Source organism: Sparus aurata, chromosome 23 (genome assembly GCF_900880675.1).
Source record: "Sparus aurata chromosome 23, fSpaAur1.1, whole genome shotgun sequence".
NCBI classification, from domain to species: domain Eukaryota; kingdom Metazoa; phylum Chordata; class Actinopteri; order Spariformes; family Sparidae; genus Sparus; species Sparus aurata.
Window position 1 is genome coordinate 10,737,226 of NC_044209.1, and position 27,520 is coordinate 10,764,745.

Sequence of the window (27,520 nt, forward strand, 5' to 3'; positions counted from 1 at the left end):
TGTATTAGTTTATTATAATTTTTATGTTGAATCTTGTTCTGCATTTATTTTATTTAAATCTTTATTTTTATTTTCTCATAATTTACCATTTGTATTTCCCCCTATTTCTTTCCACAAACATATTTTTTCCTGTATAAATATACAAAAATAAATCTAAAGTTCGAAAATGATTTTGAAATATGATTGATAAAGTAAATAAATTGTTGAATTAATACAAAGGCAATTATTGTAAATACAGAGGCAGATTAAAGCAGATATATGTATATGGTCACATTTCATAATTTAAGTAATGCCTTTATTTAAAATGAACTGTTTTGTTGCATTTAATGACATATTTATCACATTTATTCAAACATTTATATATCTCTTTGTTTATTTAAAATTTTGGTAAGTTCAGTCTGTATATATATATATGTAAATTAGCTTAAAGCTGACTCTGGTACACCTAAGAAGCTGTGCACTGTCCCTGTCAAACAAACAAACAAACAAACAAACACACAAGCAAATAAATAGCTTGTATCCCTAATGTGTGGCAAAATAAAAACATAATCAAAACAGAAGTTTAAAGACAATAATAGATTATTTGAATGAACTCCACAAGTGTGTTCTGCATGTATCTATATTTCTAATAATTTTGAGGGGGGAAGTTTAAAGGTCGATCACAGCAGACTGCTGCATGGCAGAGCCAACTCTCATCCCGACTTCGTCTGAGTGGAGCAGTCCATTACAACCCTAAATATCAGAGGGCTAAGCTAACATTTAGAGGGCCATATTTATGCATGAGTGTGAATGAGATGACCTTCAACAGGCGTAAACACATCAGCGAGTCAATACCTGCCCACAGACGACACATCACAAAAAAACATCCAGCCATTGAAAAATACAAACAAATGTTGAGTCTGTTAAGGCTTTATATTGATGTTTCCGCAGCACTTCGGTCATTGTTTATGTAAAGCGTATTGACTGTATGCGGTTCTGTGATCAAAAATCCAGACTGAGTCAAAGAGAGCAACATTTTATGAAAGCAAAATAACAAAAACGGGGATTCTGGCAGGGGTTGAGAATATAATAAATGATGATCTACACTTGGTCTGAGTCTGCTTCTGCTCCACAACCTCGCATCAGTTCATTAGGACCTGACCACTGGTCTGAACAGCAATAGGCTAATAGGACACCCAAACTCATTGACTTGAGCCAGCCTTGGTCGTTGGATCAGAGGCCGGATTATACAGAGGAAAACAAACCTGTTCAGCCGTGAAAATTCCGGAGATGTAAAATGAGTTTTTAGAAAAAGCCAAACATGCTGGGTGAGTCATGACTGTCGGACTCTGCTTATTGTTAAAACCTGCAGGGTATGACCGGACACAGAGTACGAAAGCGATAAAAGATTTAACATTAGAAACCAAAGTAAACAGTAGATTTGCACAGAACGACCCAAGTACCCAAGACGACCAATTAGAAGGAAACACAGGAGAGGAGGAGAGAGTGGCTAAATGTTGAATCTCTAATTGGTCTAAAGTAGGAAGATGTGTGTGTTTGTATGTGTGTGCGCCGGCTTGTATGTGCAACAGTAAAGCCGAGTAATTAGGTCTCAGAGAGCCCCTCATTATGACAGACTCTTGCAGCTGTTGTTAATTAAAAGCAGCGATCGTACAAGAAAGCGCCACACAACAGTAGTGTCGCCAAACACTGGCTCTTGAAGTTCAGATGCAGCGCAGTCAGGGGACAGCAGTTGTGATCTTTCAAAGAACACCATTTAAAATCATCTACGACCACTCACAGTACCGGCGGCACTTTTATCACCATGAGGGACCGGGGTCTGGTGACATCATTGGAGCTAACTGCAACAGTGTTTCTGTTCCCGCAGGACATGATTTATCAAGAAAAGACAAATGTAGTTATAAAGAACAATCAAAAACGACTCACGTCGACAAAAGTGCTGTATAGATGAGAGCAGGTTATTCTTCGAACATTGTGGCACGAAAGTTTCCAGCAAACACTCTCTAAAAAAACAACACTGTACTACTTGCTCAGTACCAAATGGCACATGACCAAACTTGCCGACTAGATGGTGAACATAGTGGAGCGTTTAGCGGCTAGAGGACAAGAGATTTCTCTTGGGTAGAGACCCAAAACAGAGACATCAGCCCACAGATTGTTTTCATTCCCGGGTCATCGGATACCGACAATTTTATCTAACTCTTATGTAAAACCATCCACAGCTATATTGGACGCTCTGAGCCATTCAGGTGACATAGTGTAAAGTCTGTAGAAATATTACACCATCCACGTATAGAATGGTTTCCTAAGCACCTTGCTTTCACTATGCTATTTGGCCAATACCGGGCACTATTTTCCCACAAAAGTGAAGTTTGCATGAAAGAACCGCTGCTGAAATATGCTGATGAAATGTTGCTGACAACAGCATGGTTGTGTCATTTTTTTAGTTTTTGGTTTAGTTATTTCCTGTTTTATTTTGAAGTTCTCTACTCCTGTGTCATGTTTTGCTTTTCACTTCCTCCCTTTGTCCTTTCCCAGCCATTTTGACGGTTAAAAACTAGCATTCTTTCTACTATATCGGTAAGTAACAAAACCTGCCATGTTATTAATGAAACCGGGTGCTTGACTCTGGTCTGCTTTTGATGGTCATAAGGCTGTTAGTGGTAGCCATGCTTCTGAAGCTGTCTTTGTGACAGAGGCGTCAACAGCAATACCACAGGGAAACACATGGATGGGGGAAAGTTTAAAAGTAGTCTGTTTCAGCATTTAATGTGCTGTATAATGTACTTATATGAACCCAAACCATCATTTTTTTACTATATCTAACCAAGCAGTTCTGGTGCCTAAACCGAACCAACCACAGATGCAGAGGGAACAACAAAATTGTATCTCATATATTTTAATATATGAGGGTCTGCTACACTGTATGAATGTATGTATTGACAGCATTTTAAAAGCAAATAAGTGCAATGTTATTTATAGTCTGCTGTCCCCATCCATTGGACACTGGGTGCTGTTGTCCCTGTACAATGTGTCAGTAATGCCACTGTGACTTGTCAGCTTCTTCCTACAGCAATGCCCCCCACACATATTCCTGTGTATTTATTGTACTTGGCAGATAGTGAGGACGTGTTCTCAAAATTGCTACAGCAGCTCTCACCACATATAGACATACAGTATTTTGGCCTGAATCCCCTGAAGCCATGCAAAGCCCGGAGCCTGTAGGAGTGCTGCTGAAATCACACTGCTGGGAAGCTGATGCTGATTTTTTTCTGTACTGCACACAAGATCTTGTTGGTAAATGTAGCAAGACTTACCTTCAACATAAATTCACATTGAATTTGAGGGATGTAAATACACTGTTTAAGCTTGACTTTTTAATAAGTGTTATATTTCTCCTCATCTCAGAAGTCTGAACACTTGAAGGCAACAGGTCTAACTTTAAAGCAAGGAATCCCTGTCTGATTGTCTCTCTGCTTGTTATTCACACTGCGCAAGTTTGTTGCTGTGGACGCACTTTCAATATTAATACATTTTGAATAAACAGCAAACGCCGCAAATGGCTCTGCAAACTGAAGCTGCACTCAAACTTTATTCCAATCATGCGATCTCATGGTGAAGCAGACTTAGACAAAATAACACAGTGCAAAACAAAAAAACAGCAGAACGTTAAATGAGATTTGATGAGTGGGGAGATGTGTCCATCTTGGGTTTTCTATTCTTCAATTACAACTGGAGGTTAGATTTGAGGTTCTAGCTAGCTAATGTTAGCCTAAAAGGCTAGAAGGTTTATGAGACCTTATTTTGCACAGGTTGCTATGTTTGGGCTCGGATGGTATTTAAAGGGATATTCCGGTGTGAGTTTAATCCATGGTCTAAATCACCATGAAACCATGTTAGACTCCCTCTCGAGAGATCAAGTTAGCAGACCGCTAATTAACGGAGTTTTATCAACCTCAGAAACAACCGCAGGACAACAATACACTGCAGTAAATGGATCCAAATATAAACTGCCACCAAAAAGCCACAAATAATGCTCAGAACAGCACCAAACTTCAGTAGCAGTACAAATAGGGTCTCAGCACATAGTCTGGGGCATCTAACCTCCACTAGCTTAGCTAGGGAAGCTATTGAGAAGCTAAAAACAGACTTCAACTCTCCTCCATCAGCTTCCGGGTCGGGGAAGTCCCGACGCGACGATTACCGAGTGCGTTTAGAAATGCTCAATTCCATTCTTTTCCCTCTCCGCTCTCGATAATAGCTGTTATAAACTGGCAGGTAAGACACATATGAACTTTGATTTTTTTTCATGAAGTCATAATCATACATTTTCATCCATGAGTTGCGGAACTCTGCTGCACTTGGTAATCGACTCGTCAGGACTTCCCATCAACAGTAAGCTGCTGCAGAAGAGAGGTACATTTTGCCAGCTTTCAGTAGAAATCCAGCTAAGCTAGCGGAGGTTAGATGCCCCGGACTATGTGCTGAGACCCTATTTGTACTGTTGCTGAAGTTTGGTGCTGTTCTGAGCATTATTTGTGGCTTTTTGGTGGTGGTTTATATTTGGACCCATTTACTGCAATGTATTGTTGTCGTGCGGTCGTTTCTGAGGTTGATAAAACTCCGTAAATTAGCGGTCTGCTAACTTGATCTCTCGAGAGGGAGTGTAACACAGTTTCACGGTGTGTTAGACCATGGATTAAATTTACACCGGAATATCCCTTTAATTAACCAGAACATGTTATAGGGATGTCACAATGTCAGATTTTCACTACCAGATTATCGTGGCTCAACGAATTATCACAATATCCATAGAATTTTTAAAAATGCCATCAATCAAATGTTTCCTTAACTGTGATTACTAAGTTTTGTTTTCTTTTTGGGAAATAAGTTATCCCCAATAAACAAGTGAAGGGAGGTGAAGAGAGAGTCTAATAACTATAAAATAAATCACTTAAATAAGCATAGAAAAAAGAACAATTACACTGAATGGCTAGTTAAAAAGCAATCTCATATTATACTTCCTGTCAATGTATATCTTCACTCACCCACTTTAGCTCTATGTTTGAGGGTGTATTCACAGAAGCCCTTGTTGTGTGTATAAATATTGTAAAGCAGTGAGATTGTTTGGCCCCTTGCCATAAGGAAACATTTGGCTCTTTTGTCACTTCCGATTACAGCTTCTGCTCTTATTTTAAATGTATGATATATGGATACAATAGGATGGACGCACACTACTTATGCATTAAGCATGTACCCCGAGACTCACACACTTCCTCTGTCATCATGAGACCGTGTGCCGTACTGGCAGATGGCCGTAGAACTACTCGTGGGCAGCGAGGGTGTTTGCACCGAGACCACACCTGTGAATAGAAGCAAACACCGAAGGCATGCATGGTTTAATGTGTTGTGTGTAAGCTTAATGTAAACTAGTATGGAAATGCAACGTGACGCTCGCGCTCAATAATACATCAGCGGAGCATTAGGTATTCAGGTTAAGGCAAGGACATCTGTGAATAGTTAACCAGTTTTCTTTAACGGCATCTGCTTTTAAGTGATCTAAGACGCATAATGAGGAAAAAGGAAATAATTGAGATGGGGATGCAGAGTGAGGAGGAGGGAAAACTGGGTATAGAGGAAGGAAATATTCAAGGGTAAATTAAAAGAACAACTAACGGATTGCATGTGGAAAAAAAAATACATGAAGGACTGTATGGTGGGATGTGTAATGGATGAAGGCAGGGGCGGACTCAGGATTTTTGAGGGGCAGGGGTGAAAAAAAATATAAAAAGGGCACCAGTGAACAGAAAGTCACAGTGAAGAGATGGCACTTCATCATGTTTTCTCCACTGGAGAAGCAGGCTAGAGGGCACTTTAATAGATTTTCTTCACTGGAAGGGCACTACAGGGGACACTTTATCATGTTTTCTTCTTTTTTCTGATGTTCTTTTAAAACATGGGGGCACCAGCAGGGGGGGATCACCCACCCTGTACAACCACCCTTGAGTCCATCAGTGAAGGGAAGGATTTAAAGTCCGGATTAAAGGAAGATACGAGGGAAAAGGGAAATAAATAACAAATGAAGGGATGGAGATGAGAAGGATGGAGGAGCTGTAATTACATCACTGTTTATGTTTTACATTAACTGCACTGAGGGGAAGGAGCAGTGACACACACACACACACACACACACACACACACACACTCACCTAGCTTCGACACATGTTCCCGCTTAACTTCAAGCAGTCCCTTGTGAAGCCCAGGATGATACATTACAGAGTGCACTTGACCCTGTAAGCATGTGTGTATCTGTGTGTGTGTGTGTGTGTGTGTGTGCTGTCCCAGTACACTACAGGCCACGATGGTGTGGTTAATACAGGATGAGTAGAAGCTTGTGTCAACATTCTGTCTATTGATTTCTCCTCAGGCTCGCTCCCTTCCTGCCTTTTTAGCCACCATCGCATTTATTTGCCCCGTTCCTCTCATCTCTCTCTTTCCCTCCGTCTTCATACGCAACCACGTGCACAGAAACACACACCTTCATCGACACTCTCTCTACGATTCATGGCCGAGTGGGATCAGCGGCTCATGAGTTCATCAGAAAATGTCAGCCAATAATTTAAATCTTTGTCACATAAATAAAGAACACTGTTTTTGCTGCTCTGCACTTACACTCATCGGATTGTTCAATTAAAAGTCCTAAACTGTAAATACATCTCACAGGTGTATATGTGTGTTTGTGTGTGCATTTATAGATCCACACTTTTCATTCATAAAGTTAATGCAAAAAAAAAATCCCTTCATTCATACCGCTCATTCTATTTGCTTTATAATGGTTTGAGTAAACGTGACGCTTGAGTGTGGGAAGGGGTTAGAGAGGACACAGGAAACAAACATACCTTGTTTTGTTGAGCAACCCCCCCCCCCCCGGACATTCCTTTTGGGACTTTGTAGCTCTATAATCATGTCATAGTACTTCCTCTTTTATGCCCAGAGGGATTTGTCGCTTCAAAATAAACAGATGTTTTGGGGAATTTGCTGAACCGACTAATGTCGTGGCTCATGAAACGCCTCGTCAGTTGCACCGCTGTTAGTTCCGTGACTTTGTGACTTTACTCTACCTCACTACGCCGTACATTTGCATAATTTATGCCTAGTGGCTAGTTTGGCCAATGTGAGAATTGATTTAGCACAGCTGCTCTGTTTGTTTTTAATGGTGCTGAGTCAGGCATGTGTGAGCTGACCAATCAAAGCAGATTGGGTATTCGGGAGGGAGGGGCCTTAAAGCGGCAGGAGCTAAAACAGAACGTTTCAGACAGAGGGGGAATTCAGCGCTGCAGCACTGAAGCTTGTAAACCTACTCTAGCAGTAACCCAAAATACTGAGCCTGAAAATATAGAATAATATGTCTCCCCTTAAAGCTGCTCACTGGCATCAGACGAGGATGGCCTTCTGTAAAAGGAGGTTCCATCTGTGGGTGAGTTTCAGAACGGTGTTTTCTGAACAGCTGAAAGATCTGTCGTGATAGACTTGTACGATTTAACTCGATTCGGACCATTCCTTGTAAGTCTGGGTGGTTTCACGGCAACAGCAAATGATAGGCAGCATCAGTAGAACATGAAACTGAGGATGCCTTTTCACATTTTAAGTATCCTGTGCAGCACGATTTTTTCTCAAAATAAAAGAAAAAGCTGCTAAAACCCAGCCACGTCTTGCTTAAGAAGGCCTTTGAATCATGGGAGAGCTCCTAACCTCTGCCGAGCATCTTGAGGGTCGACTGAAGGGATCCTCCTTTAAAGTGTTTTCAGGACTTTATATTATTAAAGGTGCACTTTATAGTTTGGAGGAAGAACTTTTAAGATCTTTGTTGACAAACTCAAACAAACTCACTTTGTTGTTGTCACGACTGAATAAACAACGACACAGATTCATACTGTTTTACTCTGTTTATATGTGGCGGACCCTGCCACGTTTCTAGCTTCAGTGTTCTGGGGACCTTATTTTCCTCTGAGAACAGCTTGTTTATTCAGCTATGGAAAAGATAAATATTTCTCAGTTTGTATGATTACCTCAGTAATATTGTCAATATTAATAATCTGACTTAGAATTTCTGCTCCAAAACTACACAGTGCCCGTTTAATCATCAAGCCGTTATGTGGCGTGTAAAGTTGAGCTGCTGGGTGTACGCCTGTCTGTCATCACAGCTTCTGTTTTGAGACATTCCTATAATCACTACAAACAAGTTGAGACCATTAACGAGACAATAGGCAGCATCTGGGTTTTCTTTATGCCTCAGATTAGAAAGAGTGGCGCGTTCTCCCATCCAGGCAGGGCTAATCGTCCACTGAAGCAAAAGATAAAACAAATGCACACAGTGGTACAAGGAGGGAGAGAGGGAGGGAGGGGGGGCATGTTGCCACAGACGGTACCTCTATTACAACAAAAAGAAGAACATTTTGTTTCATAAATAAATGGCTATCTCGTCTATCGATCTATCTATTGTTACACCGCAAGAGTTCAGTCCACGGGGGAGCGATCCATTGGCATTCTGGACATTCACTTTGCCTGTATGTGTGTGTGTGTGTGTGTGTGTGTGTGTGTGTGTGTGCAGCCCAAGCTCTTCAAAACCATTACTCCGAGGTGTGATGAGAGATCTTGTCTCAGAGGGGGAAAAACAGAAAAAACATAGTAATGGATGTGCAAGAAGGAGGACTCAGAGTACTTCAGAGCAGCTCATCAGCGGGTCTTTTAGAGATTTATGATTCCGAGATGCAAATGTCCCGGGAAAAACAATAGCAAACAAGAAAAGGGGGCAATCGAGAAGTCGCCGCCGCTGACAACCAGCCATCGGCTGTCAAAGAGAGACAACCTGAGAAAAAAAAAAATCTATTCAGGAACTGACGGGTCTTATCAAAGTGAGCATGGGACTGTACGCGTTTGTGTTGAGTGGATCCTCCACCCTCAAGGCTTTCGATGGAGGCCGATGGACAAGATAGAGGGAGAGATAGGAGAACGAGGGGGGAGACATCGGGGTGTGAATGCTAATAGTCTCCCAGCTAAGACATCCACAGCATCTCATCTATCTCTGATCCTCACCTTCCTTCCTTCCTCTCCTCCTTCTCCCCTACCTGCTCCTCCCTCCCCTCTCACTCTGCCAAAATGCCCCCTTCTTCTATCTCTCCATCTCCGCCTCCTTCACGCTCTCCGGAAACAAACACATTAGTGGAGATCAGAGAGGGAATCACGTCATCTTTTGAGTCTTCTGGACCCCCTGCTGCTGCCCGGCAGGGGTGAACTTCGCGGCGCAACATTTGTGTGTGCCTTTTAACACATGATTAAGCATGTTCTTGTTTATTCGTGCCCAAACAAAAAAACAAAAAAAAAAAGAAAATGCAGGAGTTACAACTGGAGTGTGTGGGTTGTATGCCTTTCTGTATGTGCATGTGTGTGTGTGTGTGTGTGTGCCCTGAGAGGAGGCTGCACAGCACTCTCCCATGCTGCAGGCACTGAGCAGAGAGTGTGTGGGGTGGGGGGGAATGTGCTTGCCACTGCAGTAAATGAGGAAAAAAAAAAGGAAGGGGGGGGGAAGAAGTGCTGTAAAAGTTGCTGAGGCACACAAAAGAAAGGAGAGAGACAGAAAGACTCTCTTATCCTTAATTAGAGTTTCCGCCTCTCCCACTTCTTTTTCGGAGAACCAAAGCACGAGCCCACTTTTTCCCCTTTTCTTTCCCTTCTCCTCCGTCTCCCTTAAAAAACATTTTCTTTTTAATCGTTTCTACTCGAATGACGCAAGCACCCTCCTCCTTTTGACATCCTTCATGTTCCCTTTCTCATCCAATTTGTCCCCTCAAATAGGGGGAGTGGCACGGCAGCACTCAAACTGCATTTTTACAATTAGTTTTGCGTACGTCTGTGCCTTAAAATAACCTTCTTTAATGAAGCAGTGTGGAAATACCACATACACACACACACACACACGCACCCATACACTCTGCGGCTCAGGCGGTGGATCTATGTCCCGGCTCTCGTCCGCGGAGCGTGGCAGGTGATGGCTCGTTAAGGTGGAGATGTATAGGACCCCTTCAGCTCATGGAGATTAACCTTGATAGAGGTGAGATTTATTAGGTTTTATTCTGAAATTCTCCACGCTGCGCTGCGCCTGTCACGCACACATACCGTAAATCATGCAAACCAAACACGCACACACAGGTGGAAACAGAAACAGTCAGAGTCTGTCGTCAGTTTTGAATATTCTCCATATTTGAGCCATACTGGAAAAGCGGTCATTCTGAGTTTGATCAGTAGTTCCCACTTGGTAAGCCTCCTGGCCTTTCAGAGTGAACAATTTACTTCCCAGCCTGCCATCAGAAGAAATACACAAGCCTCTGATACAAGCACTCTATTGAAAATCCATCTCTTGAGGTTGCTCTGAAAAGTGTGCAGCATGCTCCGTCACTGAGGACAACATATAGTCGGCCTGAATTTCACAGCAGTTATAGTGGATTTCAGTCGGCACAGCAGACGTGGACGGAAAACGTTATTCCACAACGTAACAGCTGCATTCACTGCATTCTTGTCGTTCAGCTGCCTCTGGTCCATAAAAAGCGAGCATACAGCATTCAGCCATTTGTTTGTGAAATAGCGGAGAAGTTGCTTTTTCTACAGTTTAAACAGACGAGAAATAACCTCTTAATTAGTCAGTGGATGATTTTCTTAGCCTATCTTTTGTCAGCTTCCAGTCTTTATGCGAAGTGAAGCTAAATGGCGGCTTGCTGCGGCTACATTTTTTCCTTACAGACGTAAGAGTGGTACCAATCTTATCCCAATTAGTGATGCTCAGCTTGACCTGTATGCACAAACAGGCTACGGTGAATAAAAAACTAGACAATACTACTACAATTCAGTCAATGCTCTATTTCATTTGTTTGAGTATGTTATAGTGCATACCCTCTGTTTTATGTGACCATGTTAACTCAAGTCTTAGATGGTTTAAACTCCTCAAGCAGTCTGAGGTGATTGTTTAAAGGAGTCTATTCTGCTCATTTTCAGGTTCATAATTGTATTCCTGGTTATTACTAGAATGGGTTTACATGATTCAATGCTGTAATAAACACTCAGTTTACTCATAATGTCCAGTGCAGCAGCACTGAAATCTCCCTTTACTTGGGATATGTTTTAGCCCGTTGGCCTTGTCTTTTTAACTTTCAGGCCTTTTTACATTCACAAATCTTCACACTCTTGGAAAGGAAAGAAAGGAAAAAGCATAGTAGGTCTCCTCTGAGTCGACCTTATCGCGCAGTAACTATCTGATTGCTCATGAGGTCTTATAACTCTTGTTCTGGACATTCCAGATGGTTTAATTCACAAATCCTATTTGTATGACAAGGGGCTTGGTGGGAGTTCGGGGGCACGCTGGCCACAGAGAGTGGAGTGCAGAGCCAGACCTTCTGGAGGAATGAACACTTCAGAGTCACATCGGATTCTGCTCTGATCCTGGGCCGTTTAGCGATAGGAAGAGAGCTCAGAGATTACTTTGAAACTTTTGGGAATAAAACGTTGATTTACTGTATCTTTGCTCCTGTTTATCAACCTGACTGTAGCAGCAATCCATGGAGGTGACCTGCATTGTTGGGTGTTTATGTACTACACTGCTGACTACCAACTGCAGCGAGAGGGGAAATGTACTGAACTTTGTGATTTCAATGTTACAGAGAGGAGAAGGAAAAAGAAGAGTGAGATCCGCTGGGTCAGTTAGGGCTGATTTCACTGGCTGGTTGATCTGAAACACACACATCCTTGGTACATGCTGTTTGGCACTAACTTACTGCTAAGATATAAAATAAATGTACCTAAATATCTTTTTTCTTTTTTTCTTCATCAAACTGAAGGACGCTTCTTCTCATGAAGCAATGCAAAGTGGTCCGTTTCTGAAACATGCAGACCTCTCACATAGCAGTCAGGCTGAAAAGGCTGAAGGCTTGGAGAAACTCTGACCTTGCTGCCGTCAGAGTCCGGGTTTTATGGGACGACGTACAAAGCACTGAGCCCCGCTGAAAGTTTGCAGAGCTCCTGTTAGAATCTATAACCGCAACACTGACCCCCTCAGTGCGGCTGCTGCTGTCAATGCTCGATTGATGACCTGAGCCTCTGTGTTTATCTGAGAGGAGATACGGCCAGGTCCGTGTTCAGGTCACCTCCGCCTGACTCTGTCAGTTTGTGTGTGTGTGTGTGTGTGAGTGTGTGACAGGTGCAATCTCCTCTAATTCTGGACCCTACTGTGGTCTCTATTAATCACCATGACAACCGAGTGAGACAAGGGTGATCGCGGTGGGATGAGGCTCTCTGTTTTCCCTCTGTCTGCGCCTTTGATTGCCAAGGTCAAAGTTCTGTTGCTCTGCCTGTCTTTCACATAAAAATAATATTTAGTTGTCTTCCTATGAGGGCTGATTAAATAATCGGACACTCGGCCTGCACTTTCCGCATGTTTTTATCACCTTACCGGCCGCTAGAATACGTAATTAACCGTTTTTGTTGAGTAATTTATATTGATGTAATGGGACAGAGAGAGAAAAGGGCAGGCCGGATAAAAGAGAGGTGGAGGCAGAGTTATAGTTAGAAGAGAGACAGAGAGGCAGTTAGAGAGGGAAAAGGTGGGTGTTAATAAGATGTCAAGTGTTATACGCCTGCTAATGTTGAAGGCCTTTGTCGAAATCTCATATTTTAGAGGCAGCAATTGAACTCTTCCCTACAATTACAATTTATCAGCAATGTGTGAATCACTCTCCCTCTGTCTGTGCCTGAGTGGTTTCATTAACTCCCTATTTTCACTGTGCAAGATGTGTCACTATACTGTAGACCGAGTGCTTATTGAGTAGACCTGCCAGGCTCTCTGTCTCCGCTGAAATTACTCATAGTGAACTATTTCAGGACCATTATGCAGAATAAGCTCAACTGTCGACAGCTACAGTAAACTGATTTAATTTTCAAACCAAACTGTCATTCCTTCTATTCTACCTCGGGGCGGAGAGAGACACGCGGCGAAAGAATAGAGAGGCGCGCGCACACACGTCCACAAACATAAAGATGATTCATCACCCGGGGTTTCGACATGTGGTTAGAAACGCTGGTGCCGGTGTAAAGCAGAGCTCAGACACTGTGGAGGAGCTCGTACCTGATCACGACTTCTTTCTGTGTAAAGAAGAGTCCGATTTACAGCATGTGAAAATGACAGAGAATAAAAGTGTGCATGTGTTTTGTATGGAGGGCTTTCATGTTAGATTCCAATGAGACTGAAACTAATCTCAAGGAAGGACTAAACTATCCGCCAGGGTTCAGATCCAAACACCAATCCAGAAGGTGGTGATGTTGCACATAAAAGTTGTTTTCCGAGAAGACATATTTGAACAAGATGACAAAGAAGAAACAATGACTGACTTTGCGCTGTGGTGAGTCAAAATAAGGAGACCTGCCTGAGTAGGGATATTCGGGTTGCCAGTGAACCACGCCGGCACTGGGTAGAGGGCAGTGGATTGGGCAAAGTGTTGGCATTGTCCCAAAAGTTGCACGGTATGCGAATGAAGACTCATTGAATAGATAAACAGATAAATCCAAAAGTTTACTTAAGGTAACTCTGCATTTCACGTGGTCACTTGTCCCTTCTTCTGGGAAAGGTTAGTCGACTAACTTAATAAAACTTTACAACATTACCTCATCTGTTAACATATGTGTCTGAGTCGCTTTAGAAAGCCTTTCATCAGCAGTGGTTTTTTGACGGTGAACACATCAACAGTGAAGTCAAGTTTGACGGCAGGAACCTTTATGTATATTTGTGTTACTCGTGCAGTGTTTATCTGCCCCAAACAGATGCCCAGATTATTTTACTGTACATTAGCCTTAAGCTAACGTGAGCGAGCCACAGCACAGTAGGCAGTAAGCATCAAAGAACATAAATAACCAAGGAAGGAGCTCCGCAGATCACTGCTGCAGTCAGGTTGATAAACAGGAGTGAAGATAAAACCACTTTTTAATCCCCCAAAGTTTCAAAGTGATCTCTGAGCTCTCCTCCCACTAGTAACTGTTCTGGATCAGAGTCCAAAGTGACTCCAGGTGTTTATTCTTCAGAGGGTCTGACTCTCTAGCTGGCTCAGATTTATCCTGTGACCCCTTGTGGCGTCTCAATCCTCCAGGCTGCTTTACACTTTAATCTCCATCCGTTAACCTGGTGAAAAGTGAGAGCACCTCTGGGGATCATCTCCATATGTTCAAAAAACAGAGCGCTTCAGGTTATCCTTTATGACAACAGGCATCAGATTGATGCTTGGCTTAGAAGATGACCTCACCCCTAGGGAACATAGAGAACAGAAGCAGGTTGCCTCCGCTGCCTACGTCAGCTTCCATTATGCTCTGACTGATGTAAGATCCAAGCACTGTCTGGGACAAGCACACTTCTTTCTGCTAATAATCCCGAAAATGCAATGTGTCACATTTTATAGAGGCAAAAATTCAACTGTCGGTGTCAATTTACTACTCACTTCATTGAACTACTGAGTGCCAATCATATAAGGACTAGTGGATGACTGTACAAATGGGGGATTTTGAGTACAAGCAAAACTGGGAATATTAAGTCACACATCCACTAAAAGCAGATTATTGTGTTGTTGGAAGGCACGACAAAGGCTGGTGGTAGAGTTACTGGGGGCTCATACCCTCGGTGGAGTTATAGATGGAGATCAATGCATGCACACCGTAGTGTGAGCGCGAGGAAACAGAGAAAGTGCCCACATTGTTACTCTACGGTATCAATCTTTTGTTTCATTAAATCACTTTGATACAAGGTCATTTAAGGTGAGGGCGCCTTGGGGAGACCGATCCTTCTCCCTCAGGCTCTCTCTCGCACACACATAAACACAAATCTGTCAAACCCCTGTGGTGGCTGCAGGCTTTGGGGTGTAAAGACAGTGACATACTGCTGACATCCCCGGGATAATAAATTTGTCGCCACAGATATAAACTAATGCCCCACACTGCCTCACCACCGGACCGCACCATGAGACAGGGCTCTGGAGTTTATGATGTCAATCCTCTACAGATGACTTCATGACTCACCTTTAATGCCGGAGCCACAAGAGTGGCAGTGCTGACAACCTCGAAATGTGGTCCATCCTTTAACCTAGCACATGTTGTTTCCCCCGGAGTAGAACAAAGATGGCAGAGAATCAAGTATCCCTCATGTTCTCTCACCTGTTGCTGATGATCAAGAAGACTAGGGTGGACTGTCACGAGCTGACCAGGTAACTTTTATACTTTACTAGAATTGTCGACAGGGCCATGTGTTATCCAACCAGCTGGTTCCTCAAATATGCAGATGTGCCAGTTGTTGTGTTGTAATCATGGGGTGTTTTCTCCACACCTATAACACTGCAATATTTAAAGCCTACAACTGAAAATATTTGAATCCCATCTCATAATATATCCGACTTTGATTGTTCAGAGTTGTACAGACTTGTACAGAGGGAACACACTGGTCCATCTAGAACTGCTTTCAATATGTTCCTCCTGTCTCTGTCTCAAAAGATGACTTTGACTCAAACCTCAGTGATTCCTCAAGGATAATTTCTAGGGCCACTGCCATCGTTGTTCTTTCTTCCATACTGGCATGTCTCTTTAAATCAAGTTAAATCAGACTGAGTAATTGTTCACATGTTCATTTAATATTCATGGTCAAAGGAGAACTTATCTCTTAATGTAAAAGACATTTCCTTGGCATTGTTCAAAGATGGCGCCAACAAGCTTTCTATAATGTACAGTCTTATAATGTATATAAACAACAAATAGAAAACAACCTGATAAGTCGCTTTGAAGTAACTGGCTTTGTAGAGCTGACACTATCACTTTAAGCCTCACAGCATCGTGTTTAGCTGCAGCTTTTCACAGAAAAGCTTTTACATTTTGTGATTACAGGACCATTTTATCACCGGAAAAATGCTCAACGGGAAATGAAGAAAAGAAAAGTCCTGGTCACGATAACGATTAACGAACACAGAGTGTTTAAACAACTACAATCATAATTAAAAATAATTAGAAACACAGAATTAACAAGCAAAAAACAAGGCAAAGGTCACAATATGAGATGAGTTCGACCATTTAAACAAACACAACACAACAAACACCAGTAAATGATGAAATACCCTCTCTCTTTTGTTTTTCGCCAAAATGGAAAACATCCTAAAGCACAAGACTTGACAAGTTTTATATAATTGACAGAAGGGAAATGGATGATGGCGTTCCTTTTTAACCTCTATGGGGTTTTGTGTTGTCTGTCACTTCTCGAGGCTTTCATAAATGATTAATGATCCCTCCATCAATATTTATTGATCATCAAGAGGCCGCGATGAGGCTCCCATGTGGCTGATAAAAGTTTAATCCCCCAATCAAAAACTGTTCTGAATCTTATCTTCCCTTTGATTAGATAAAGGAGGGAAGCGCCCCATTATCTTCCACTGAAGCAGTCATCTCTCCCCAGATATTCTCACACACAAAATCTCAACTACGAGAAGACGCATTTCTGAAACACCACATTTACCCAAAATAGATTGTTTCACAGCGTCACAAACTACACATTTTCATATATTTGTCATTGCTTTTTTTGGAAAGTAATCCAACTCTTTGTAAAGGTTTGGTTACAGTCCTGGTACATGAATGGGAAAAATAAGACTGAACGTTGACTGACTGCCTCCAGGTTGTGTTCCGTGTTGACCGCAAATGCGTTATCTGATTCTTGCTCAGATGTGTTTCATAACGTACACCAGGGATCTTAATCATTTCGCAGACAAGAATCTAAATGAGAAAGTCGGCCTCTTGTTCTGGGAACCAAGCCATGAAAACATTTTGCAAATTGGGAAATTAGGAGAGGGAGCTTTGTGCTGAGGTTGAGCTACGGGGTACATTGCGAACCTATGTACCTTCCTATTTCAGTGTTTATCAGGCAGACAGGGAAATCAACTCTTAAACACCAGGAAGAAGACAAATATAGTCCTCAACCAAAATACTGCCAGCTAAAAGACTGCATTGTGGATCCCAAATCACACTTTATAAGATGTACCTTTCATCCATCTCTGCCAGGTAACACACCTTTGAAACTGCACATTAACAATGCACTTTATGCTTTCGCTTGTTTTTTATATGTCAATTGACTAGTTACAAGAAGTCATCAGACTGTAAAATGAAATAGCCTGCGAAATGTGCTCGAAGTGATTTATTACCCCCTGACCCATCATGCACAGTAATGCGCATCATGCTTAACTCGGTCTCCAAGGGAGCTTGACTCTGTGTACAGAAAAAAATAAAAAAATAAAAATGTCTCTTACACACAAACACGGGTTTACACCACCTCACCAATCGCCACCTACAGTAGTGTTTTGGATTGAATTTGCATATGCCCTTGAGAACTGCCTCCACGCCCTGTTAATATTCGCTTCGCTATTAAGAGCGTTATTGCGTTCACAGAATCACTCCCTCCCTCCGTCTCTTTTCTTTCTTCGTCCCACCGCTCCCCCCTCCTCCTTGTTTAAATAAGTGTTTCAGGTAATAACTCTGCGTTCTGCATGGACTAGCTGTTTTTGTCCTCGGAGACTAATCCCTCGTGCTCGGCTACGTGCATGCGTTGTGTTTGTGTGCGTTCTCATTATATACATATTGCAAACATGTGAACATTTATTAATCCCATCTCTAATTAGTTGTTTCTGCTGTCGCGGTGGCCTCGTTGAGGAGAGTGTCCAAGCTGATTAGCTCGAACGCGGTGAGCTGTACTCAAACCTCGGGCTGACGCCAACTCCCACACTTGGTCCAGCAGGGTTAAAAGTGCCTGACAGACACAGCAAGCCATTCAGAGGAATTAATAACGAGGACAATGCGGAGGCGGTGGCCGTAATTGACCAGCCCCTGCTTCTCTGAGCGTCGGTTGAATTTGTTCTCTGTCCTCTTGCTCCTTCTGCGCCTCTTCACTCTTTCATTTCTTCAGAACAGCCAAGCCAGCACTTTGAGACTGCAACTCGAAAAGGAGGGCACAAGTTTACCACACAAACAAGCACTCTCTCTCTCTCTCTATCTCTCTCTTACCCCGCTAAGTTTGACCTCTGGGAGCAGGCGGAACAAGACTCGACTCAAATCCTTACTTAGTGGAAAGTGCACTCTTGCAATATTCTCTTATTGCCCAAGCAAAGGTGCAAAATAGGTGGTAATGGACAGAGTGAGAGGAGTGTGGGTGTGAAAGCTAGGGCTTAATTTCTTTAGCCAAGAATTCTTTAAAGGTCCAATTTGCAAGATAGTTGATTGTTGAGTCTCAACTCGACCAAATTCTTACGCATTGGGTTTACGAACTCTGAAAATACCCGCATGTTCTAGTTAAGAGGGTTAACAGTCAGCACGTTAGCCTATGCTAAGTCGCTAATATTAGACACAAGTTGTATAGCAAAGCTTAGCTTTAATTCTAACTACAGTCTTAACAAAACATCTGGCATTGGCCAGACAACAAATACTGTCAATACTTGCAGTTTATGAACTTGCATAGACCAGCAGGGTATGTTCCGTTTTAGGGTGGTGGATACCACAACAAAATCTTATCCGGGGCGAAGACCATCCATGGTGTGGTCTGGGGCACTGAGCTGTCACTTAAACAACCATTGGCCAATGGGGGCACACGCCTGACAAAAACCCCACCCACATAAGAGGTTTGTGCCAGAAGAGCAAACTAAAAGTAAGGGAGTGAAAAAAGAGAAAAGCTGGCTCCATATTCAAGCACCTGTGGGAAGAGTCCAGAGCAATAAAGCCCCACCGTGGATCAAGCAGATCCTATGAGTTCTGTGGGTGGCAGGGTGATGTCCCGATGGGTCTTCTCCCAGCATGACCCATCGATGCTCAAAGGGATTGGGATCTGGTCGACGCCTTCATCTTGTTTTCTCGTTCTCAGGCCAATCCTGAGCAGTTTTTGTAGTTTGGCGGGGTGCATTGTCCTGCTGGGAGAGCGCTGCCTTGAGGGGGTGCACTTGGTATTCAGCAGTGTTTGGGTGGGTGGTGCGTGTCAAAGCCAGTACCCAAAGTTTCCCAGAAGAACATTGCATGGTAATGCGACAAACTTTTTTTCCACCTCAAATGTTAAATGTTTTTAATGTCCTTTTAATGTTGGTGCCGATTAGCTCACCGTCCCTTATTTTCATACAAACACACACAGGGACATAGACTTGTAACGGGAACTTTCATCATAACTCAAGTGGCCAAATTAAGCAATTAAAAACCAGCTGGCCTGGATTCCCCCCCTCATTCTCTTTGTGTTCATGGATGTGCTTTAAAGCAAACCTTTCTCCCACTGTGCCTCATCACATGAGTTGCCCTGAGGGCCATTTCAATATTTCACTGTGTATTACTTTGTGATTTTCAGCTGATTTGTAGCAGCTGATATAATTTCCCTGTCCTCTATCTATCTATCTATCTATCTATCTATCTATCTATCTATCTATCTATCTATCTATCTTTCTTATGAGTGATTCGTCCTGTTGACTTTCATCGCTTTAGCTTCTGTTTGAAATCCACCCCTCCTCCAAATTGGCAAACATGCCTCTCTCTATCCGTCTCAGTCTCAGGCCGCCTCATCTCCTCCTCTCAGCCTCGGAGAGTGACACAGAGTTGACACTAGATGGAGTGAGACAGACAGACGAGCGACGAGATGAAAGTCAGATGTGATGAAAGCCGATCGCGCCAAAAGCAAAACTCATTTACCCACCAGTCCCAGGGCCTCTCGGAAGACCTCCTCTTATCAATATTTCCAGGAGTGTGACATGTCACAAAAATGCTCAACTGGAAATGTTTTGATTTGGATATTGAAAGTTCCATAACAATCATTATTCAAGACCAGTATTTTGTCTGATTAGGCTACATCGTGCAAAAATGTTCAGTTGAAGGTCATTGTAGAAAACAATATGAATTCCTTTCCGACGAGGCAGCGCTGTGAGATTTTTAGGAGCTTATGTTTGAATTAAAAATGTCCCTGTGAACTATTTTGTTTTGTTGAATGCCCGTAGGCTTTTAAGTGAAAAGTACAGGGAAGATATTTTAGTCAGGTGTCCATCATCGGCTTGCTGCCTCGGAGGTAGCATGCGGCTGTCAGCTGAAATTGGGCTCAGACACTTCAGTGGATTTCTAATCTGACAGAACTGTGTTATGTCAATGAACCCCTAACGTTATAAAAGATCATTAACCATTGATGTTTTTTTTCTTTTCATTTCATGGAAACAGCAGTCGATTGAGAACATCACCGAAGGAAGAACTAATAAGAACAACCTTGCAGTGCAATCGAAAATCTACAGCAGCGGTCCCAGGCCTTGTGTCACATGTGGGTCCACTAACATAGTCCTATCAGATGAAGTCAGACACCACCCGTATGGTTTCCCTAATGTGTTGGTTTGATTGGATTTTGATTAGATCTGTTATTACACACAATAAACTATACAAAGATGAATATGTACATAACTATATAGCTAACTATTTCAACAATTTATCTGTATGTTTTATCTCACTATAACAGCAGTTTATCAATAAAATGTGGCTAACAATTCAAACTGATACTTTTAGCTAACAACAGTAATTCAAGAGTTATTATTATTATAATTTTGAGTTACCTATTTGGACTTTTTCCTATTTCACAAGTTTATTTATCACCTTTTACTAACTATTTGGGCTGTTCTATGATATATTTATTGTCTATATTATATTATTTTACCGTTACATGCTTGCTAGCTAGTTTTTACACGTCCTTAATCATAAAACGTAGCCAACGTTCAGGTGTTGCAGCTTACTCAATATGTATTTTTCAAGCTTTTGCACTTACCCACCTGCAACTGCCAAGTGAACTGTATGCTTTGTTGACTGCGCAGTAGTGACTTCAGTATTGATCTGAAGGAACAGCATTGCATGGATAGGATACTCAATTCCGGATTAATAATTGTTAATGAGTTGTGTAACCAACAAAAAGAGAAACATCATTCATCTGCTGGTTTAACCAAAATCCCATTGTTCCTTTCTGAAGACATTACATCAATACGTTTAAACTGGTACTTCTACTGTTCTGCTGGCAACAAGAACAGCGGGGGGTGCTGAGTTTTCTGGCACCAACATCAGCTCAAGGTACAAACTGCCCCACCATCTCGGCAGTGAAGTTGATCAAGCATTACACATCGTCACGAGGCCATTATGGCTCCTTATTTTCTTATGTGCTTCCTCAGCCTTTTTAGTGTGTGCTGAAGGCTTTCACTGCAGCAAGGAGGAGGCAAGAAAAAACAGTCTTGTTGTCTATTTCTGCCAGATGGAAAGACACACGCACACACACACACACACACACACACACACATACACACACACACACAGAGTCTGAGTAGGAGTTTCTGCACCAGTGAGTGGTTTCAGTGAGCAGAGACATGATGTGTGTGTAACGTGTTTGTTCCGTAAAGCAGAAATAAATTTGGGACAGTGTGTGAATGTGTGTTATGTGAGTGTTTATCTCGGAGAGGCGGAGATTGTCAGAGGGGGAGAGTGAAAGTGAGTTCGCTTTCACATCATGCTGAAAATGTAACACCTGTTTCCTTTCCTGTCCTCTGGTGTTCAGACCTTTATGTAGTCTCTGCCTCCCCTTTTGGTCTGTTTACCGTGCTCTTTGCCTTCATGTCACATTGCAGCTCAGGCGCATCCTCGGGGCAGAGCCCTCCCGGTCATTCCTGCGCATCACTTGCAGCCATAAAGGTCGAGCTGAAGATCTAGCTGTGATCCGGCCTTTTTGCTCCTGCGCCCTGTCCTGCCTGAAGAGAGAAGGAGTTGTCTTTTACTGTTAACCATTCATGCACAAAACAGACCATTTTTGAAAATAATTTTGCATGCATGTCTTTAATCCCTTTATATGATAGCATAACATTTGCATTCGGTTTATTAAACTCCCTCCCCTGAAGTCTCATCTGTTTTTCTTTGCCCTTTCCTGCGTCACTGCTCCATCACACATTATCATGGCGGGGACACAAGGTGCATAAATGCATCAGAAAACAGCAGGTTTTACTTTGCGCTTCCACTTCTAGCTTGAAATATCGGTATGTAGGAATTTAACCTTTTTTCTTTGCTTGTACACGTGAACCTCGCCAGCATAAGAGATTCTGCGAAACACCTGAAATATAAATGTGGAATAAAATGCAAATAGAAATCCGAGAAAGCCGCTAAACAAGAGGGGGCTCTTCCATTTCACTTCCCAGATTTGAGTCATTTGGATGTTTTTCCTCTTCTGCTTAAGTGTACCGTGACATCACCAAGCGAAGCACAGTGTGCAAAAGCCAGTCTGGTTTTGCCTCACTACAAGGAAAAACAGATCTGGAAATGGGAGAATATTTGTCACGGTCTGAGGCGCAGCATGGGGTGTCACAACATTTGAACTGATATAAGTATTTGTAATGCATTAAAACATGAAGATCTGGAGTCATCCAAGTGCACAGCAGAAAACTGCTGTGTTCACTGCGCTGGGACGGGAAGAGTTCTCCAGGACAATATTACTAATGAGTTGACTGATTTGACTAGAAATGGAAATCTTTGCTTGTGTGTCAGCTGTTTGAACGATTTGCGCCAATCTATTTACCACAACACGCTGTTTTGTGTTGCAATTTGGGTTGGACTTCATTTTACGGGTCTGTAAATGTTATGGTAATTGGGTGGTAATTCCCAAGTAACATATTTGGCATTTCGCTGAAATTACACCAACAATTACTACCATATTTATTGGAAATTACCCCAATTGTATTTAATAAAAATAGTTTGCAACAGGCAGTTATAGCTTGTAATTTCTTTAATACATTTCCGGGAAACTTACAAGTAGTAAGTAGTAAGTTCTGCTGATAACCCCATTTTTTAAATTTCCAACTAGTTTGTGTCCAACCTCCCCTCAGCAGGCCACTAAATTATAGCGAGTTGGTGCAGCTTAATTTCCCACTAGTTTCTTACCAACATTTGGCGGTCAGTAAATTGAATTACATCTTTTTTTTAACCATTTACCATTTAAATGACTTGGAAATCAAGCTGCAACAACTCAGCTTCAATTTAGTGGCCTCCTGAGGGGAAGTCAGACAGTCTGAGGTTTCCTGGAACTGCATTAAAGAAATGACCCGCTGTTAGAATTTTATTATCAAATCACATTGGGGTAGTTTTTCAATACGTTCTGAGGTCATTATTGCGGTTATCTGGGTTCATTTCAAACAAATATTAACTCTGTTTTTTGGTAATTACCACCTACGTGCAATCACATTTTCTTGACTATGCTAAAAGCAAGGTGACCCTCAGGTAAGCCAATATAAAGCACATCAAATCTACTTGACGGTCATATTCATCCCCTACCTAAACTCAATGTAACGTGGAGGAGTTGGAGTGTCTTTGTATGACATCGGGTTATCCTTCCATCACAGATGTTTCATTTAATTAGGCTCACAACACCTCCAGAAGGCTCAACAGTCATTTCTGCCTTTCCCAGAGCAAGGCTGCTCCACACCCACTCAGAGAATAAAATACAGCTACAGACGCCTACTAAATACTGCTCTACACCTTCTGTGGGCTTCTTTCTATAGTTACAGATAAGTGTTTCCTACATATGTTATTTCAATATGACGCTCAAAAAAAGCAAACGGTGCAATGCAAAACTGGTAAAGGTTGACTTCCTGTATGTGTTTTAGACCTTTGCCAAGGCTAATTTGTATGATTCAGAGTTGTACTAGTATGGAATTATGACTGGTTATCTGATCCAAAATGATTGTTCATAAAGGGATGGGATTTAATATGATTCTGTCCCACTTGAGACAAAAAAAACTAATAACATCCATGAAAACGAAATGTCATACAAGATTCAGTATCATCAAAAGAGCCATTTTTAATAGCGGCAGAAGGTCAAGCCGCTCGGTCAGTATTTTACCTGATGAATTCAAACTTCATTGTACTAAATGTTTAAAAGCTCAGTCGAAGGTTATTGAGAGACGTTATGAATTTCACAGGGGGAGGCAGTGCTGTGAAGGGTTTTTCGGGCGCTCAGTCAGTTTAAAATTTGCTTTGTTCACTTCATTTGTTTCATGTCTCCAAGTATAGGGGATGATATTTCAGTCACCCTGACACCCTCCGGTAAACGCTGTCCTGCTCCGACAGGGCTAATGGCTGCACTTTCATTTGTGCTAATCCACCAGCGGGCTCATGAATTAGAAAAAAGGACAGACGTGTCTGAAAGAAGAGGGTGTTTGGCAGAATCCTGCACTCTTGAACCTTTGAAGCCAACTGAATCCCGAACTGAACAGCTGTATCTTCCCCTCCTTTCGCTGGAGGCAGCAATCCACGTCTCTTCATCAGGCAGCAGGGTGGAATGTTTTCACCCGATGGGTTTTTTTTTGGTTCAAGTCAGTCCCATGAGAGCAAACATCTGCTCCACTGAAGTGTCCTTGAGCAAGACGCTGGGCCCGTACCAGCTTCACGGATGGATGCCGCTGTGCAGCTGCAGAGTGATCAATACCGCGATATTCATTGCTATTCATGAGGATTCATTAAGGTTCATGTCCCTGCTGTGGCCTTTGCCCCGTCAGAAGATGACGGAGGATGTATATTTGTTACCAGAGGTCATGCACAGTCTAGTGGCCCATCAAGTGCAGCTGTTCTCTGCAGGCGCTGGCTCTGCCCCCGTCTGCAAATCAAATTTCTGCCTGTATTACCTTCATAAAGCATCGTAATTTCCTTCTCGGACCAAATGCCTACAGTGCGTTAATATCAACAACAAAATATTTTCTACATGCCATCATTTTGTCTGACTTCAAGCGAGTTTGCGTCTCCTGCAATAAACCGTTCTCTTCTGCGAGTTCTGAAACCAAGTCTTTGCGTTGCACGTCCACTAAACATTGTAAATCGACCCTTTGTTCAAACAAACCCTGAGCTGTGTACCGGTTTGAGGAGCGGAGGGGGCCAAGAGAGAGCAGGAGTGCAGTGCTGCGTTTGGAGCAGTAGATGGCAGTTTGTGTCGCTGTTTCTTTCGGAGAGGAGGAGGGAAGCACTGCAGTGAGGGAGGAAAGAGTGACTACAACGCATCAAAAAAAAGACCTCTGAATCAAAGTCCCCAGCGGAGCAGAAACACTGGCGTGGTCAAAATCAAAGGGCCTCTTCAAGGTCGGCTGTCCAAACCAGAGTGATTGAGACAAAATAAAAAAAAAAACAAACAAACAAAAAAAAAACACTACGAGTGTGTGTGTGAGAGAGTTTTTTCAGCGAGGGGGAATCAGTGAGAGACAAAGATAGCGATCTAGACGGACAAACTGTGGCAGCACCCGAAAGGCAAACAGCTCATCAGTTTGACTGACAAATCAACGGCGGGCCGTCCGGTGGGACGGGGGGCCGAGTCGACCTGACAACCAGGTAGGCAGAGACAAGGGACGATAGGGAGAAAGGTAAAGGGTGCAGGACAGGAGGGGAGGGGCTAGCTTCTCCACATCTTCAGGGTTGCTGGACAAAATCCTACTAAGGACAGATCTGTACAACCTTTCTCAAATTTCTTAGACACTCAACACATACAGCACAACTTATAGAACAAACGCACGAGTTAAAGATGAAATAATGAATATCCTTATATAACCAATGGGTCAACTGCTATTAGCAAGCGACCAACGGAGATGAATCAGCTTCCATTTACCTTCTTTTATCGCATCGTCTCTATTTTTCCGGAGGAGCACAAACTCTGCTTTCATCAACAGTTTCCAGCCGCATTGAACAGTCGAAAGCAATTAGCCGGTGAACTTGGTGGAGTACACTCAGCTGAGGAGCCAGATATTTTTCCCCTCGCAAGAAACAGCTGAAAGGAGAGCGAATATTGGATCAAGGGGGCCAGAAACACGACTCCGAATGAATGCTAATGGCGCCCCGTGCCCGCTGGGCGTGCAAACACACAAGTGCCTGTTAACACATTTGCCGATACAACTTTGCGAGTTGTGTTTCCGTCCGTCTCCGCTGGCTCCCAAGTTGCCAGAAAATAAAAGATAAACGATATATGCGGTCTTAAAGGGCCTGTAAGTGAGATTTTGAACATTAACATGACACCAGACAACTACTTGCTATACAGAGACGTGGTGGAGTAAAGGCAAAAAGTAAAGTCTCACTTTTTATATGTGTGAGTTCTTTGTTTTGGTACCCCGGCTGGCTGTGTGTGCATGTTAGTGCAGGTTGAGCGTTACAAGCTGCTAAAGGCCTGCTAAACCTGACTGTGAGCTGTTTTTTTCTGCTCAAGATTGTGGGTCCATAATGTTACAGGCTAGAGAGGGCCTGTTAGCTAGTTAGCTGTGACCAATATTATGATTTTTTTCTGCAAATGTCGAAGTCACTAGATTCACTAGTCTCTGAATGTTGTCACCTTTTAAAGGGGCGGGTGAAATGACTTAGCATACAGATCCTAAAAGAAAGAAAGAACAAACGCCAAGAAGGCTGAATTATGTCGTAAATTTGAGTCCATAGTACGGCCGAAGACCCAAAAACACTAAATCCTACATTTCCCATAATGCAACCGGATGGCATCTTACATTAGAATCCCTCTTCCTCCTGAGTTACCACCTCTTTTAGAGACCCAACAACAACTTTCTGATAAAGTGTTTAACCCTCAGCCTCCAAAGTTCAAAACATATAGCCCCGATGTGTGGTTTGGGTTTATAGTTTAGTTATTGTTTAGTGGTTTTATTTTAATAAGGTTCATCCGTAAGTGTCATGTTACGTCCTGCCCGTTTTTGTGATTGTGATCAGTTCCTGTGTATTTAAGCCCTCTTTCTTTATCGGCTCGTCTGTTATGTTTTCCCCCCACCTCGGTCGTGTTCCTTGTGTTCTTCACGTTCCCTGTGCTTCTGCCTCTCTTCCCAGTGCTTTTTTGGTTTGTACTAAATTTAGTTTTTGTCTTTCTGTAGTTCCTCTGTGCTCCAATTTGCCCCTGCCTGCTTCTTGTGCTTTTTCGATGCCTGTCTTTTTTTATTTCCTGCATTTTGACCCCTGTTTGAGTTTCGAACTTACGACTTCGGCTTCGGGTTAAAAAAGCTTGCTTCTTGTTCAGTTACCTGCCTGTCTCTGTGTTTTGCATTTGGGTCTGTATTGTATAAGGGCTATTTTTCAAACTTTGGACGTCCTCCCAGTGTCACAGATAAAAGGAGATTAGCAGTAAATTGATGCTTGTTGTAACATGTCAGCAAATATATATAAAAAAAAAAAAATGTACCCACACTTTTGGATGTAACTATTCCTTTAATGTAAACGAACTGGCCCCATGATGCTCACATGGTCAAACACACCGGCTTGCGTACTGTACATCAAGCCAGGGACCAATCGCATTGTACCGTGTGTGTGTGTTCTTGCTGTTCTTTATAGCCTACTTACCACCATCTAGGTCACACCATGTACAGTTCCTCACCCATAACCTCCGTCTGCTGCAGTGTGTAAGAATAGC